This window comes from Prionailurus viverrinus, chromosome A1 (genome assembly GCF_022837055.1).
Source record: "Prionailurus viverrinus isolate Anna chromosome A1, UM_Priviv_1.0, whole genome shotgun sequence".
NCBI classification, from domain to species: Eukaryota; Metazoa; Chordata; class Mammalia; order Carnivora; family Felidae; genus Prionailurus; species Prionailurus viverrinus.
This window is the reverse complement of record NC_062561.1, coordinates 159,128,086-159,143,351: the sequence shown is the minus strand read 5'-3', so window position 1 is coordinate 159,143,351 and position 15,266 is coordinate 159,128,086. Positions and strand designations below refer to the sequence as shown.

General features: G+C 37.4%; 1 long non-coding RNA gene across 2 annotated transcripts in view; it reads right to left on the bottom strand.

Moving 5' to 3' along the window:
* LOC125167944 (uncharacterized) overlaps nt 1-15,032 on the bottom strand; it is a 50,406-nt gene extending 35,374 nt beyond the window's left edge. For both annotated transcript variants that reach the window (XR_007153005.1, XR_007153004.1), the window contains exon 1: nt 14,925-15,032. This is a non-coding gene — a long non-coding RNA (uncharacterized LOC125167944). The remainder of the gene's footprint in view (nt 1-14,924) is intronic.
* Nucleotides 15,033-15,266: the final 234 nt, after the last annotated feature.

Here is a 15,266-nt window from a genome sequence, read left to right as displayed (position 1 = left end):
ATTAAGAAAAACTAGAAAAGTATTTTTGTTATTTATCTGAAATTCAGATTTAACTGAATATCCTGTACTTTATCTGGCAACCTATGCCACCATATCCCATGCCTTGCCCTGCTCCCCAGAGGCAACAGATTCTAATTTTAAAAAGCTGTTTCTCATGGTAGTTAGCTCATTCCTAAATGACATTTTAAAATTTCTTGATTTTCTCATTACTTTTGTGATAATAAATGAGAATTTACTTCCCTTGCATTATTCCCATTCCTCCCTCTACCATTCTTTCAATAGAATTATATTTGCTATGGTAATTGTCATTTTCTTACATGGGTTAGTAAAATCCAACACTTTCAAATTCTTGTTCCATCAACTATTGGTAGCATCTTTTGATACTCTGTAAGGTAAGGAAATTAGTGTTTCTGACCTATTCTTTATCTCTCCTTCCTACTTCTACCTTTCACTTTCTGCCTTCTGCACTTACTCTGTTGAATTGACGAGGCTAATACTATTTACCACTAGTTTTGTAACAATAATTAAGCCAATAAGTTGATTCTAAAAATTGCAAATCAATAAAATGTTTACATTACTGTGACTTTGTAAATGTTCACTTGAAGAACTAATAAGTCCCAATGAGAATATTTTCTTTCATATTTCACCAAAAAGGGCAAATAACATTTCTTAAAAGTTAATTATAATATGGATCTGACATCACACAATTGAAGTTTTTGCACTCTAGTATCTATTGATATATCTATACTTCAAACAGTTCTTTTACACATGTATGATGTTGTAACATTATGCATTAATTGTTTAGAAAATGCTGATTCAATGAATTATGAAGATCTTCCAAATGTTGAAACATTTTATATTATAATATCAACAATAACATTTGTTAATAACATCATTGATCTCATCAGGAAAGTTTGGGAATTTGTCAGGTTCACAGTAGTAGATAAAAGTTTGCCAAAATCTAATTTCTCCTTGGAAGTTTGTAATTTATCAGTGGCAATACAAAGTTTCTATTGTTTTCTTTGAAGTTATGGTCTCATTTCACTTATTTTAGGAAATGTCTGCCAAAACATTAACTTCAAATAACCATAGTTCGTCTATCAGTTGTTCAGTCAAGTAGAAATGGTGTTCTATGGTTAAAGCATCTAACTCAGCTCCCAAGTGAAACAGGTGTACAAGTGCTTATCACTAAGAACATCTTCATACTGGGGGAGACAGGATTATACACCCTTATTTGATGCAGGGAATATTAAAAAGACATGTACTCAAGGGTCAAGATGAATAAAATAATTTTTACTACTTCATCAATGACATCCTTAAATAAAAGTTGGCTTTTTTTCCTCTTTATAACCAAAGTTCAAGGCAGAGAAGAATTTAGTGCCTCACAGGTACCAAGTACTGCTTGGTACCACTGCATTGATCTATGGCAAAAGTGTCAGCACTTTTAACCACCATTGCTTATGCGTAATCAATGCAAATGTCAAAGACATGCAAAAGGCTTATTATATCTTAGTACCATTATGAAAACAGCCCTGCATTCCTCAGGGCTTGGTGCAGCCAGTTTGAGAGTCATTAAGCTAGTCTGGTCCTGGAGATTTTCCTCTGAGGACCCTTGTACTTAATTCTCTCTGGGCAAAAATCCTGAGACTTCTTTTCACAGTTGTGGGTTAGAGCTCCTGTTTTGATCCTCTATTATCTTTTGGTGTTGTTTACCCCTTGTTTTGTTACAATATAAAGATAGTTATATGGGAGGTAAATTTTTTTCTGAGTCCTTGCATATATAAAGTGTCTTAATTCTACTTTTACACATGATGGTTTAGCTAGATAGAAAGTTATAGTTTAAAAATTCATTTTCCCTCAAAATTTCATGTTGTTCCATTGTCTTCTAGTAATTAGTGTTGCTACTGCAAAGTCTGATGAGGTGATTCTTCTGTGTGTGTGTGTGTGTGTGTGTGTTTTGAATAAGTTGTTTCCTCTACACCTTCAATGTAAGAACATTTCAGATCATGTTTGTACCCTTGGTGTTTCTAAGTTTTAGCAAGATGTACCTAGGTCTGGATCCCTTTTTTTTTCCATTCATCGTACTAAGCGCTTAGTAGACTTTTAAAATCTGTCATATCCCTCAGTCATATTTGAAATATCCTTGCATTATTTCTTTGATAATTTATTATCTACCATTTGTTTTCTAGGACTTACATTAGTCAGTTGTGAAAATACCTTGATAGATTCTTTAGTTTTACTTTTACATTTCTAATTTAATTTGCCACACCTTTGACATTTTGTTCTAATTTCTATTTCTCCCATTTTGATTTGTTATCCTTCTGTTGAATCTTTTTATTTTGGTAGTCCTATTTATTTATTCAAGACATCTTTTCTATGTTTTGATTGTATCTTTTTTCATAGCAACCTTTTCTTGTGTTGAGATGTAATGTTTTCTCAAATCTCTCTGATATGAAATAAAACCTTTTGGAGATTTCTTCTATCTCATACATATTAAATTTTTACTTCCTCCAGTGTCATTTTTACCTTTGATTCATCTTGATCTCTTTTTTTTTCATGTTAGAGAATTTCTTTAAAAAAATCTAACTTTAACAGTCTATTCATATTTAAGAATGGGTCAATAAAATGTTAATTGGATGCTCTGGATACATGGACAGGCCTTATTAGCTCACATGTTTAGATTTAGATTAAGTTTAAGATACTTATTAGGAAGGTAGATGTTATCTATGTAGGTAATTTCTAGAAGCTGGAGAATGTAGGCCTTCAATTTCTATAGAGGTGATTTTTTTTTCCTTCAGAGATTCAGAATTCAGGAGTGAGTGTGGTGGCATAGCAACAACTATGTATACTTCCTTTCAGTTACTCTGTGTTGAGGCCCTCATCTCAGTCCAATTTTCTGTCATCCCTGACATATCCTGGGCTATTCCAGAATCTGGAGGGCAGATTGGGTCTGTCCTTAACCCTTCTCCCCTACATGTTCTCTGTGCTCTGGCTTCCTCTTGCCACATTCCATCACTCCTCCATTTGCCTTCATTCTCAAGAAATTATTGAAATCAAGCCAGCTATGGCTCTTCCTCATTTCTTTGTTGTTGTGGGTTTATGGTTTAAAATAAATTAAGTTTCCATCATTTCTGAAAGTCTTGGTATAGAAAGGGAAAAAAGTATGTGCTCATCATTCCACCATCCTTAACCAGTAACTCCCTCTTTTCTTTTGGCTTCTATGAGATCATTCTGCTTTCTCAGTTCTCCTGCTGGGCTCTTTTGCCTGCTCCTTTTCCGTACTGACAACACAATATTAGAGTTTCTCTTTGTACATTCTTTTTAGGCAATCTTATACACTGTATCATTTAAAAATGTTTATCTGCATGCTTGTAGTTCCCTAATTTGTATTTCCCTTCCAATCTAACTCTAGACTCCAGGCTCTTTATCCAATTTCCTGCTCGAATTCTCTAATTTGTCACAGATACTTCAAATGTTGGTTTCCAGTATCCCTCCTCTCCAATTTCTTTCCCCTACTCAGTCTTCCCTATCTTGGTTAAGGGCTCTTTCCATCTGCAGGACTGTTCTCTCTATCTGTATGGCTAGTTTCTTCTCATCCTTAGACCTTTCTTTACATGTCTCCTAGAGAAGCCTTTGGTAGTTACCCTGCATAAAATTGCTCCCTCCTTCCCACATTAATATTCTGACTCTAGGTACTCTATTACCAGTCCTCATGGAATTTTTCAAATTTGACATTATTATGTTTTTTTTAATTTTATTTTTTATGTTTCTTACTAGATGGTGAGGCCCACAGTGGTAGGAACTGTGTTGTATATTTATCACTGCTTTCCAGTGCTAAATACTCCTTGATGCATAGGAGGAACTGAATAAATGTGTGTAGAGTGGATAGATACAGTTTCAAGTGAAAACTAAAATCTCAAAAAGTTTTTCTTATTTACAATCATCTAGAGATTACCTTAAAAGATCTCAAAAATACTGTAGCAACTCCTCATTGCTTATTTAATTTTTCAAACTTCATTGAAACCTAAAAATGTAGTTCAATTAAAGCATATGACTCTAATACTTATGAACATAGTTTAGTCCAGAAAACAATATGAGTGCCTTTCAACTGGCATATATCATTTCCTGAAAGACTCTTAATCATCTATAGGCTTACTATTCCAAATAAATTTTCTTTCCATCTTCTCCTTTTATCCTTACTTGACCCAACTTTATGAAATTAACATGGCTTTTTCAATATAGGCCATGAATGTTCAGTTGAAAATGAATTATAAATCGTGGCACAACCTGAGAACACAGGAATAATAAAGAGGTAAGACTCCCTGCTAAACCTAGACAGCTTTCTATATTTTGCTCTTTTAAACCTGCCAAATAAAATGTCACGAAATAGATCAGACAGATCTAGAAGATCTCACTGTCAGGAAGAGCTGTATTCATCAGGTATATATCAATTGTCCTGCTACAGATTCTTGGCTTGATTCCCAACACCCATTTTTTTCAGAGAAGAAACAGAAACACAGAACTGGTTATTCAGAGAACTAAGCCCTGAGAACTGACAGACAGAATAAGATATTATTAATGACTATGGATGCGATATTTTTCCTGGTCTAGTCATCACCACAAGAGCCTTCTATTATCTCTTGGTACTAGAAATAATCACTCAGACTAGCCTTACATATGCTATTAGCTCTCATAGGAAAAGAATATCTTAATAAGCTATAATTCTTGGTTTTAATGGAAGAATTCTTAGAAATAATCATTTTACCCATTTTTTAAAAGTAAAGTACTTAGTTGGTGTAGTAATTCCTCTGGTCTCAAGGGAGGTGTAAAGGGAAGTAGGAAGGCCCAGCACAGGGGGTCAATGGTTGCCAGGAGAGGTGACTAGCACAGAACCACAAGTGGGGAGGAAGCTGCACTAATTAACTGGATCTGGCTCTATAGCTTCATTGGTCTCTGAAGCCCAGGATGACACCTGCCTCCCTTAGTGTAATCTGGCTAAGCTTAGAATTGCTTCCTAATGAGGAGAATGAACCAGTTTGAGCTTTGAAGTCCGACCACCTAGATTCAAATACCACCTCTGCCACTTCCTGGCTATGTGACTTTAACAAGTCACTTAGCCTCTGTGAGTTTCCATTTTCTCATCTGAAAATGTGCATAAAATTGGAACTTCTCTCTGTGGATTTTTTTAAGGATTAAATGAAAATGTTCTTAGAATTATAATGATATGAAATGAGTGCTCAGTAAATGATTACTGTTAGTTGCTGAGGCCATTGCAGCTAAATCAATAGTTCATCCCCTTCTCTCAGAAACTGCCTCATCTTGTTTGGGTTTGTATGTCCACTCCTGCAAGCCCCATGTATTTTGGGTGAAGCTCTACACACCTCTGGATCAATATCCCTCTGGCTCTAGATGTAGGGCTCCTGGCTCAGGCCTAAACTAATCAGCATTGCCCCACCTCCTGGCCATGGTTTCTGGTTCCAAGGTAGGTTTGTGATCTAATTCAATCCAGTGAGACTTGAGATGATCACTGGGACTTCTAGGAAAAGAAGCTTCCTTGCTTTCATGATAGAGGTTTCAGAAAGGAACTGGCATCATCATCATCACCATCATTGCTATTACTATTATTATCATTGTGAATGATAATTCTAGGTTTTCTGAAAGGTCCTGACATTGGCCTTTTATCACCTGTGAGCCTGCTATGGAGGGAGGAGTCAGCACTCTACACAAAACAGACCAAAGGGATTTACTGCACTTTTCCATGATAATAGGGAGCAGGGACAAGGTTAGAATATCCATAGGATTCCTCACAGGTTAGACCCTCTGTGATCAGGGTCAAAGAGCTAAGAAACTTGAGATCTAGTGTGGTGTCTCAAGAGCCTTTGAAAATGCCTCATGAATTTTTTATTGCAAGAAGGCAGAAAGTTATGTGATATCAACAATCCTGACAAAGTGAAGTCCCTGTCTTATATCCAATAACATAGAACAGGGAAATATTTTAATAGATTTTTTCAAATTTCTAGTAGCAAAAGCAATGGCATTTTGGAGAATACTGCAGTTGTGGAACTTAACTACTTGAAGCCCAGTTATGAAGTACTAATGCAGACACCAGCAGTCTATGGCTTGTGAGCCAATTATGACACACAGTTTTCATGGTCAGGGGGAATCACTTACCACTTTCTCCCTCTTTACCCTGGAACCAAAATTACCTCCGGTTGAGAGGACTACTACAGGGAATTAAACACAGTAGCTGACAAATGTCATCAGCCTCATGTTAACAGTTACGTTTATCTACCTTTGGGAGACAACCCTGGCATGCAAATTTTCAATGCTTGCCAACTTTTATAGCAAAACATAGTAAAACTAACTGACATTATATTTTGTTTTACCACTTGGTTCCCTGTAATGCTTATATTTTTCTTTAGCTTAACCAAGTGGTACCCAGGCCCAATGTTTGTTCTTGATTAAGCGAGCAGAGACATCAAATTATAATTCATTGGCAGAAATGAAGACCTCAAAAAAGGCATTTAATCATATAGATAACAAGAAATGGAAGGGAAAGAATGTAACTAAGCTTGATTCTAAGCAGCCTTTTGAAATGCTTCATGAATTTTTAACTGCAAGAGGGCAGGAGCTTGTCTTTATGACTCAGCTGAAGGATGGTTCCTCATAACCCACTGGTTTCATTGGAAATTCAGAAAAAAGAATGTTACCTACTAAATCATCAATAGCACTGGTTATAACACCTTGAGTCTCTCTTGGAGACTTGGTTCTGGCATATAAATCTGAAACAAGCCCCAGATTCAGGGAAAGAACCACGTTAAATACCAGTAGAAAGTACCCCCAGCCAGTACCACCCACGCTTTGTCAAGGGGAGGGCCCTCCATGGGTCTGATTTCTGAGCGATACAGCTCAAATAAAAAAAATCTTGGCTCATTTATTTCTATAGCCAGGGTGATCTGACAAAAGGTAGATCAAATGACAGGATGTGTGGGCAATGTAACATATATGTAGTCTATCATAGAATAGATTGAATACTTACCTCCAAGGAGTTTATAGCCTAAATACTATGTATGATTAAATTAGTGTGGGGACAACATAGCACACTGATGAGCCAAGAAAGCCAGATGAGGAACCAGGATGAATCATTCTTCAGTGATCAATATCATTCCAACTTACTTCTAAACTTGGCCCTCAGAGACAGCTAAGCTACACAAGAATACTGCAAGGTTAATGCCCAGGAAGGCTGAGTTCTACTTCCACCTCTACATTTTGTAGCAGGAATAAATATTAATAATATGTAGGTTTAAACAATACTATGTTGGAAAATAAGAAGCATCTCCCCAAGCTTAATTCTACTTGTGACGGTGGCAAATCATCCTTGATCTCATTTGGGGGAGATGCCTCTACCTTGCTAGGGTTAGATTATGGTCTCAGTTGACTTGTAAATTCAGAATATAGGGGAAGGATACTATTGGGTTCACCTTGGCCATGTTCTCTGGGAAATGCACAGCGTGAGCATAGGAAACATTTCCAAGGTTGTGAGGTGCTTCAAGACCCATATCTGGTTTCCTGAGACACAACACATAGTCAATATAAGGTAGGATGTATGTGTGTCCCAGAGAGCTATGAATGAGCATGGCACTAGTCCCCACTCCCTGTGGAATGGCCAAAGTACTGACCCCTTCAGCTCTAAGGACATTGTAATGCCTCTCTCCTCCTCAAATTGATCCAATTTTGCTTTCCCTACACTTTGCAATCATGTTCCTCTTTCAGACACTTTGCTGCCATTCTTTCTATGAGTTTACACATGGAGACTGAGTTTACCTGCCAGGCACCTGGAAACTTCTGCTTTTGGTTCTACAACACAAGAGTCTGTTAGTCACGTAGACAAAAGACTGAGCCAACTTTTCAGGATAGGAAAGGAAAATGTATCAACAACAACGAGAATGAAACATGAATTAAGTTATCTATAGGTGGTCGTGCCACACATTGATGTGGGTGGCACAAGAAATTCAATGATCTGTTCCATTTCCATGTACCAGTTTTAAATCCACAAAAAGAGGAGACAAAAGAAACCCATATCTTCCTTGCAGAGAGTCCAAGCTATCCCCAAATATATATTCTTGACTCCTTCCTTGGTAACACTACTGCTGATTTAGCTGAAGACCTGGATACTTATAATAAAGATCACATTTCCCAGCTTCTTTTGCAGCTAAGTGTGTCATTGTGGCCAACTTCTGGCCCATGGAAGGTAAATGGAAATGTGTGGCTGGAATGCAATCACAGTGTCTGAGGCTCCCATAGCAATCTGGGGTCCTGTGGTGTGCTGTGTGTATTGAGGATGGAGGAGCTGAAAGATGGGTGCTGGTGACCTTACAAAGCTTCATCACTAGCCCTTAACTGCCTACCTACGGACTTCTTCCACTCTACAAGGACATAACTTCGTGTCTTAAAAAACGTAAATTTATCTTGAGCTATCCCAATGGATACTCCTCAAGGTAAATGAAGTAATGCCAGCTTTTACCTTTTCAGAATAATTCCACACCACCAGCAATTTCATAATACCAGAGAAAAATAGAGAAACTTCAGAGTACCAGAGAAAACATATAAGTTTTGAGTTTTCTCTGATATTTTCAATAAGAACAAGTATGTATGTATGTATGTATGTATGTATGTATGTGTGTGTGTATGAATTGAAGCTAGCTTGAGTGTCTGTGATGCAACCATAGGCTGGCTTAGCATGTATATGTGTATAAGTAGCTATGGAATTTCTGGGAGTGAGACAGTCCTAAGCAAAGAATGAGTCAGGTGCACAAGATGGGTATGGTCACTGGATTAGAGGGGTAAGTATGAGGATACTGAAAATATGAAACTCAACTCACTTGCAAAATATAACTTGTTTGGATTTATACTCAAGTAATAAAGTAAGAAGGGTCTGAAAGTTAAAACTGAGAGAACTATGGCTCTTAAAATATTGGTGAGATTGGGAACCCATTCCACACAGCTTTGGGGCCTGTAGAACACAACAACAGGTGTCAAAAAGAAGCAGTAATAGTGGTGGCAAGAGGTGGTTATAGGTGGTGGCAGGTGTTGGTAGATTCTCATAGGTGGTGATACTAGGAGATGGCAGGCGGTTGTAGGTGGTGGCACACAGTGGCAGGTGGTGATAGGTGGTAGTAGGTGGTAACCAGCAGTGGTAAGTGATAGTAGGTGGTGGTAGGTGGTGGTAGCAGCACCTGGGGCAGCAATGGTGCAGTACATAAGCAGATAAGGCATGGCACCAATAACTCTTACAAAAGGAGGATGGTTTCAAAGGCAGCAGGAGGCAGTGCCACAGGTTAGGAGTTGGCCAGTGGCATCGGGAACCATGGAAGGTGTCAGAGTTGCCCTTTGATTAACAACTTGGACAATAGGAGCCAGGCAACAGCAGCAGCAGCAACTTGCAGAAAGTGAGAGAAGAGGCCAGAAGAAGTATGGTGGATACCACATGGTTGCCGAGAGGACTCACTGTTTTGAAACATTTGAAATATTTCTTAGGGCCCCTCAAAATATCTAAGGATGGAAGAGAAAGTTTTGCAAAAAGTTGGAGATCCTATAATACTAAGTGGGGGTCAAAGCAGAGCAACACTTTTTATTACTATTAATATGACCCCATTTTACCCTGAGGTTCATGTGGCCTGGGGAAAACATAGGTTACATTTCTTAAAAGGCTTTTTACAGCTATGGCTGTTTTTCACTGAAAACATCCTGTTTACCAATATATAGGCTTGAGACAGGTTAAAATGGTCCTTCCCAACAACTACCTAAATGTATTTTAAATTGGATAAGGGAGATTTGCCTTCAAGAAACTAATATTGTCTTGTATATGGAATGTGTAAGAAGTAGTAAGCAGGTGACAGTACTGATTTACTATTCTTCTAGAAATGGGACAAAACACTCCAAAGACAAATAATCTTTTATATTTGAAAACTAAGAAAAATAGAGAATAAGTGATCAGTCAATAAAGCATTTGAATATAAAGCTTTTGAATTTGGTTTGAGAATAAGACCTTGAATTCTACCTTCTGCAGAAACACTGGATAAGCTGAGGTTTGGTCCTTCTCCAGTTGTCCTACACAGAGGAGTGAAGGATACACAAGCCTATCCATTCATTAAATCCTTCAATCAAACATTACCTAATTAGCCCATATATTTTAGGGGCTGAGATATGTTTCATATGAACTTATAGAGAATTCAAAGATTAATAAAGTATAATTAATAAAATAGAATTCTTGCCCTTGAAGAACCCAAAGCCCATGGAATAAGTGTGTGTGTATGTGGGGGAGATAGACATACATAAATAGATCATTACAGTACAATGGGATAAATAAAACTATGTGACTATGTGGATATAGGAGTGACAAGTCCTAGGGGTGAATATGTAACACATGTGGATGTGTGATCTTTGAGCTGGTCATGAAGAACAAATGAAACTTTATGAAAGGTTGACAAGTCAGGTAGAGCATTTCATATTAGCACTTGAGAAATTATAGAGAACATTATTTTGGGAGCATGAGCAATAGTTTGGTGTGGCTAGAGCAATAGGAACATGACTGGGGACTGGGGAAGTTGAGGCCAGAAGGAAAGGTTGAGGCCAGCCTGCAAAGCATTGCCCGGCTAAGGAATTTGGACTTAAGCCTTTAGTAGTGGTAACTCATCAAAGGGTTTTAAGGAGAAGAATGACAAGATCAAATATGGTTAGTTTGGCAGTTGTTTCATTAACACTTAATTGAGTTTTTATTAGGTGCCCAACACTGTTCAGGGGATAAACGGAAGGGTCCGCTCAGGGACTTTACAGTCCCATAGCAGAGGCAACCACAGAAACATGCTTGGGCAATTGTCCATGCAGAACTTACTGGGCTGAGCTCAGCCTGGGTGATTCAGAAGAAGGTCCAAGAGGATGGAAGTTGAATCTTGAAGAAGTCATCTGGATGTGTGTCTCCTACTAGAAAGGAATCTCACAGACTTTTTGAAGTGATCCTGGCACACAGTGTTATAGAAGTGTTTGTTAAATTAAATACATTTAAAAAGCAATGGCAAAGACTAATTTGTTCAGTGTCTGGAACAGTGCCTTTACACAGTATGTGCATCACAAGATATTTTTTGAAGAATGAAAGAAGGCAGGAAGGAAGGATGAGCTGAGGTGAGGAAGAGTGTTCTAAGTAGAATGAACAATACACACAAAAATATGGAGGTACGAAAGAACAGAAGATGTGTAGCTGAGTATGAACTTTTAATATTGAGGAGCAGTGAGTACAGAGGCAAATGAGGTACTGTGTGGTACTATGCTAAAGGAGGTACTGTATAAAGTGTTGAGATTTATCCTGTCAGGCACTGGAAGCCAGAAGGATTTTTAGAAAGGTGATGCCCTTTAGGTATCTCATTTTGGATACAGTTTGGAGAATGGACTGAAGGAATAAAACCAGATTTTATCATGCTACAGCAATAAAAAGATGTCAAGGAATGTATGGATATGTGTATTCACGATGTGGAGTAACTAGAGGTTTGGACATTTATTGTGTAATAAGGATGAGAGAGGGAGTAGAGCAAGGATACAATGCATTTTCTTTCTCAGTTATTCAGGGAACGCACACATAGGCATGCATGTGTACATAGTGTGTGCCAGCATTTACTCACATGCATAGAAGCTGGTTGAGGTAAAGTGTTTATTTCAGACATTGTGAGTAGAGCCTCCTGTAGCGCATCTGAGTGTGCATGTTCAGAGGAGTATTGGCAATGCAGATTTGGAATGAAGAAGAGAATAGGGGCCAACATGGGAAGACGGCACACTGAGCACATGCTGCATCTTCCCTTTCTAACCTCTAGAAATAGCAGAAAAAACAGAAAGTAAAATAAATCCAAATCAGTGCTGGGAAATAGAATGGGATATTCTAAGGGACTAGAAATCATTCGAAATCTCTGAGAGATAAAAGCAGATGGATGACAGTGAAGAAAAGATTCCACAGCCAGTCTAAAATGTGGGCCAAGTGAGAATGGTTTTGAGGGGCTACAAGGACAGAGCCTTCAAAGAAGGGCACCAGAAGGGCCTTCTGGAGCCATGTAATAATGACTGGGGTATATCGGAGTGCCAAAGTGGTTTTAACACTTTTTTTTTCCAAAAATGGATTTGAGTACAAAAAGATGCATATAGTATAGTGAGATAAGATACAAATAGTTTTAAAAAGAGAAGAAGAGAAAATAACGATTAAAAAGCAAGATGAAGTGTGGTGTATAGTGTATCAAAACTCATGCTATGAAATCCTATGTATTTGCTAAATAGAGTTGGGTCACATATTTGACTACAAACTTTGAATCAACGAGAAAAGAGAAGTGGTTTCTTTACATAACTGACAACATACAAAGGGTTAAAAACAAATTACCTACTTCTAATCTGACTTACACAAGCCTAGCCCATAATTTGTTCATGTTTGCAGGAACCATTGGGTTAGATGTGTTGGAGGAAGTGAGCTACTAGTTATAGCACATCTTCTTGGTGCCAGGAACTACCCCATATGTTTAAATTTCATAATCACAACTTTGCTCTTAGTCCAAATTCATTGCGCTTTTCATTGTCCTTTGCTTCCTCTCAGGAAAAGGTCCTATATATTTTGCTCTCTGCTGAGTACTTATCTGTGCAAAATAAAGGCTAATTCTCATGGTGTGTATCAATAATTTGTAAATAAATCTTTCACAAGATTTGAGTCAAAGGACTTTATCCAAGATTATTGACATAGCTATCCTTTAAGATTACAATGAATTCTGTTGATCCTTGCTATCAGGCAAACCTCAAAATCTTTCTCAGATTGGCCCAACACAAAGCTTCCTGGGATCACTAGAAATTCCTGTTCCAAAGCTTTGTAACTGTTAGAATGCCTTGGCCATGGGATGATGCCCACAGGTGTTCTGTGAAGAATTAGAGCTTATAGAGATGAGCCAGTGTTAATCCAACTGAGTGCAACCCTTGAGTCAATCCACCTGCAAGCTTAAATGAACATTTTAAGGTAAATTTGATTTAACTGCCTAATAATACTGTGCATAGCAAAGGAAACTACAAAACTATAAGGCAACCTACAGAATGGGAGAAGATATTTGAAATGACATATCTGATAAAGGGTTAGTATCCAAAATATATAAAGAACTTATAAAACCCAACACCCCCAAGACAAACAATGCAATTAAAAATGGGCAGAAGGTGTGAATAGACATTTTTCCAAAGAAGACCTACAGTTGGCCAACAGACACCTGAAAAGATGCTCAAGATCATTCACCATCAGAGAAATACAAATAAAATCTACAATGAGAGATCACTTCACATCTGTCAGATTGGTGAAAATCAACAACATAAGAAACAACAGATGTTAGCGAGGGTGTGGAGAAAGGGAAACCCTCTTGCACTGTTGGTGGGAATGCAAACGGGTGCAGCCACTCTGGAAAACATATGGAGTTTCCTTAGAAAGTTAAAAATAGAACCACCCCATCATCCAGCAATTGCACTGCTGATATTTTCCCAAAGAATACAAAAATACTAATTCAAAAGGATACATGCGCCCCTATGTTTATAGCAGCATTATTTAAAATAACCAAATTACAGAAACAGATCAAGTGTCCATCGACTGATGAATAGATGAAGATGTGGTATACATGTATGTATATACAATGGAATACTTTTCAGCCATAAAAAGAATGAAATCTTGCCATCTGCAATGATGTGGATGGAGCTAGAGAGTATTATGCTAAGTGAAATAAGTCAGTCATAAAAAGACAAATACCATATGATTTCACTCATATATGGAATTTTAAAAACTAAACAAATGAGCAAAGGGGAAAAAAAAGAGAGAAAAGGGCAAACCAAGAAACAGACTCTTAACTACAGAGAGCAAATTGATGGGTTACCAGAGGGGAGGTGGGTGGGATAATGGGGATCAAGGAGTGCGCTTGTCATAACGAGCACAGGGTGATGTACGGAAGTATTCAATCACTATATTGTACATCTGAAACCAATATTACATTGTATGTTAATTAATGGGGATTTAAATAAAAACTTAAAACAAAAGTAAAAAAAAAAAAAAAACAAAACCCTAGTAACCCTGAAATAGGAAGATGGAATAATTTGGGTGCTATAGCTTTCAAGTATGACTCTCTGACCCTCCCAGATATCCCATGAGTAAATGGATACACTTTAATATATCCTTTTTCTCTTTTAGCTAGCTAATGTGGATTCTGTTTTTGCAACTAAGAACCCAGTGACATAATAACTGCAGAGTAAAAAAAAGGAAAAGTAGTAAGATTTATGTTACTACTGTGGACTACTACTACTAATGTGGACATTACCCTGTAATTAAATAATTACTAAAATGTGTATAAGTACTGGAAATCCATATTATTGCCCTAGTGATATTCTTTATTACTATGTTTACTTCCTTATTTAGATTTAAAGTGTCTCATAGACAAGGACATTATCTTCTCATCAGACAAGTATTTAGGAATATAGGCTCTGTTACCAGACTGCCTCATATGAATCCTTTCTACCCCATTTTTTAACTGTATGACCTTCTCTGTGCGTCAGTTTCCTCATTGGTAAAATGAGAATAATATTTTCATTTCCTTATAAATGTTCTAATTCAATGTGATAATAACCATAAAAGGCTTATTGCAGTCCCACCAATGTGGTAAGACTTAATAAAGACTAGCTGTCATTATTATCACATCACAGTACAGAACTAGTTATAATGACAGTGATAACCAGTGTGAACAAAGGAGTGGAGGAATGGATGGAAATCACCTCCAATTCTTTATTTTAAGATTTGGGGATCTTCCCTCAAGTTTTTTTCTTGTTCACTGGTGGAGCAGTGGTGAGCATAGAAACATTTCAAACTGTCAACTTACTTTAGCATCCCCCAGGCTTCTTACACAACTCATTCTGGCTGTACTTACTGCCAGCTCCATTTATATATCCTCCTTCCCAAATCTCTTCTATATCTCATTCCCCATGGAAATCATTACAGGCAGTGTTTATGCAAGTCTCCATGGTGACAATCCATTCTCTGGTCTCCACGGTGACACTTGCAAACCCTTATAACCTCTCAAATTCATTTTGTTTGTTTACTTGAAATGTCTACTGATTTGATTTATCAGCTTAAGCCATGCATAACAACATAAATCTACATCTTTCTAGGAATAAAAAGAGAGGAGAGAGAAGGAAGTGAAATAATATTTAGGGCATGTTTC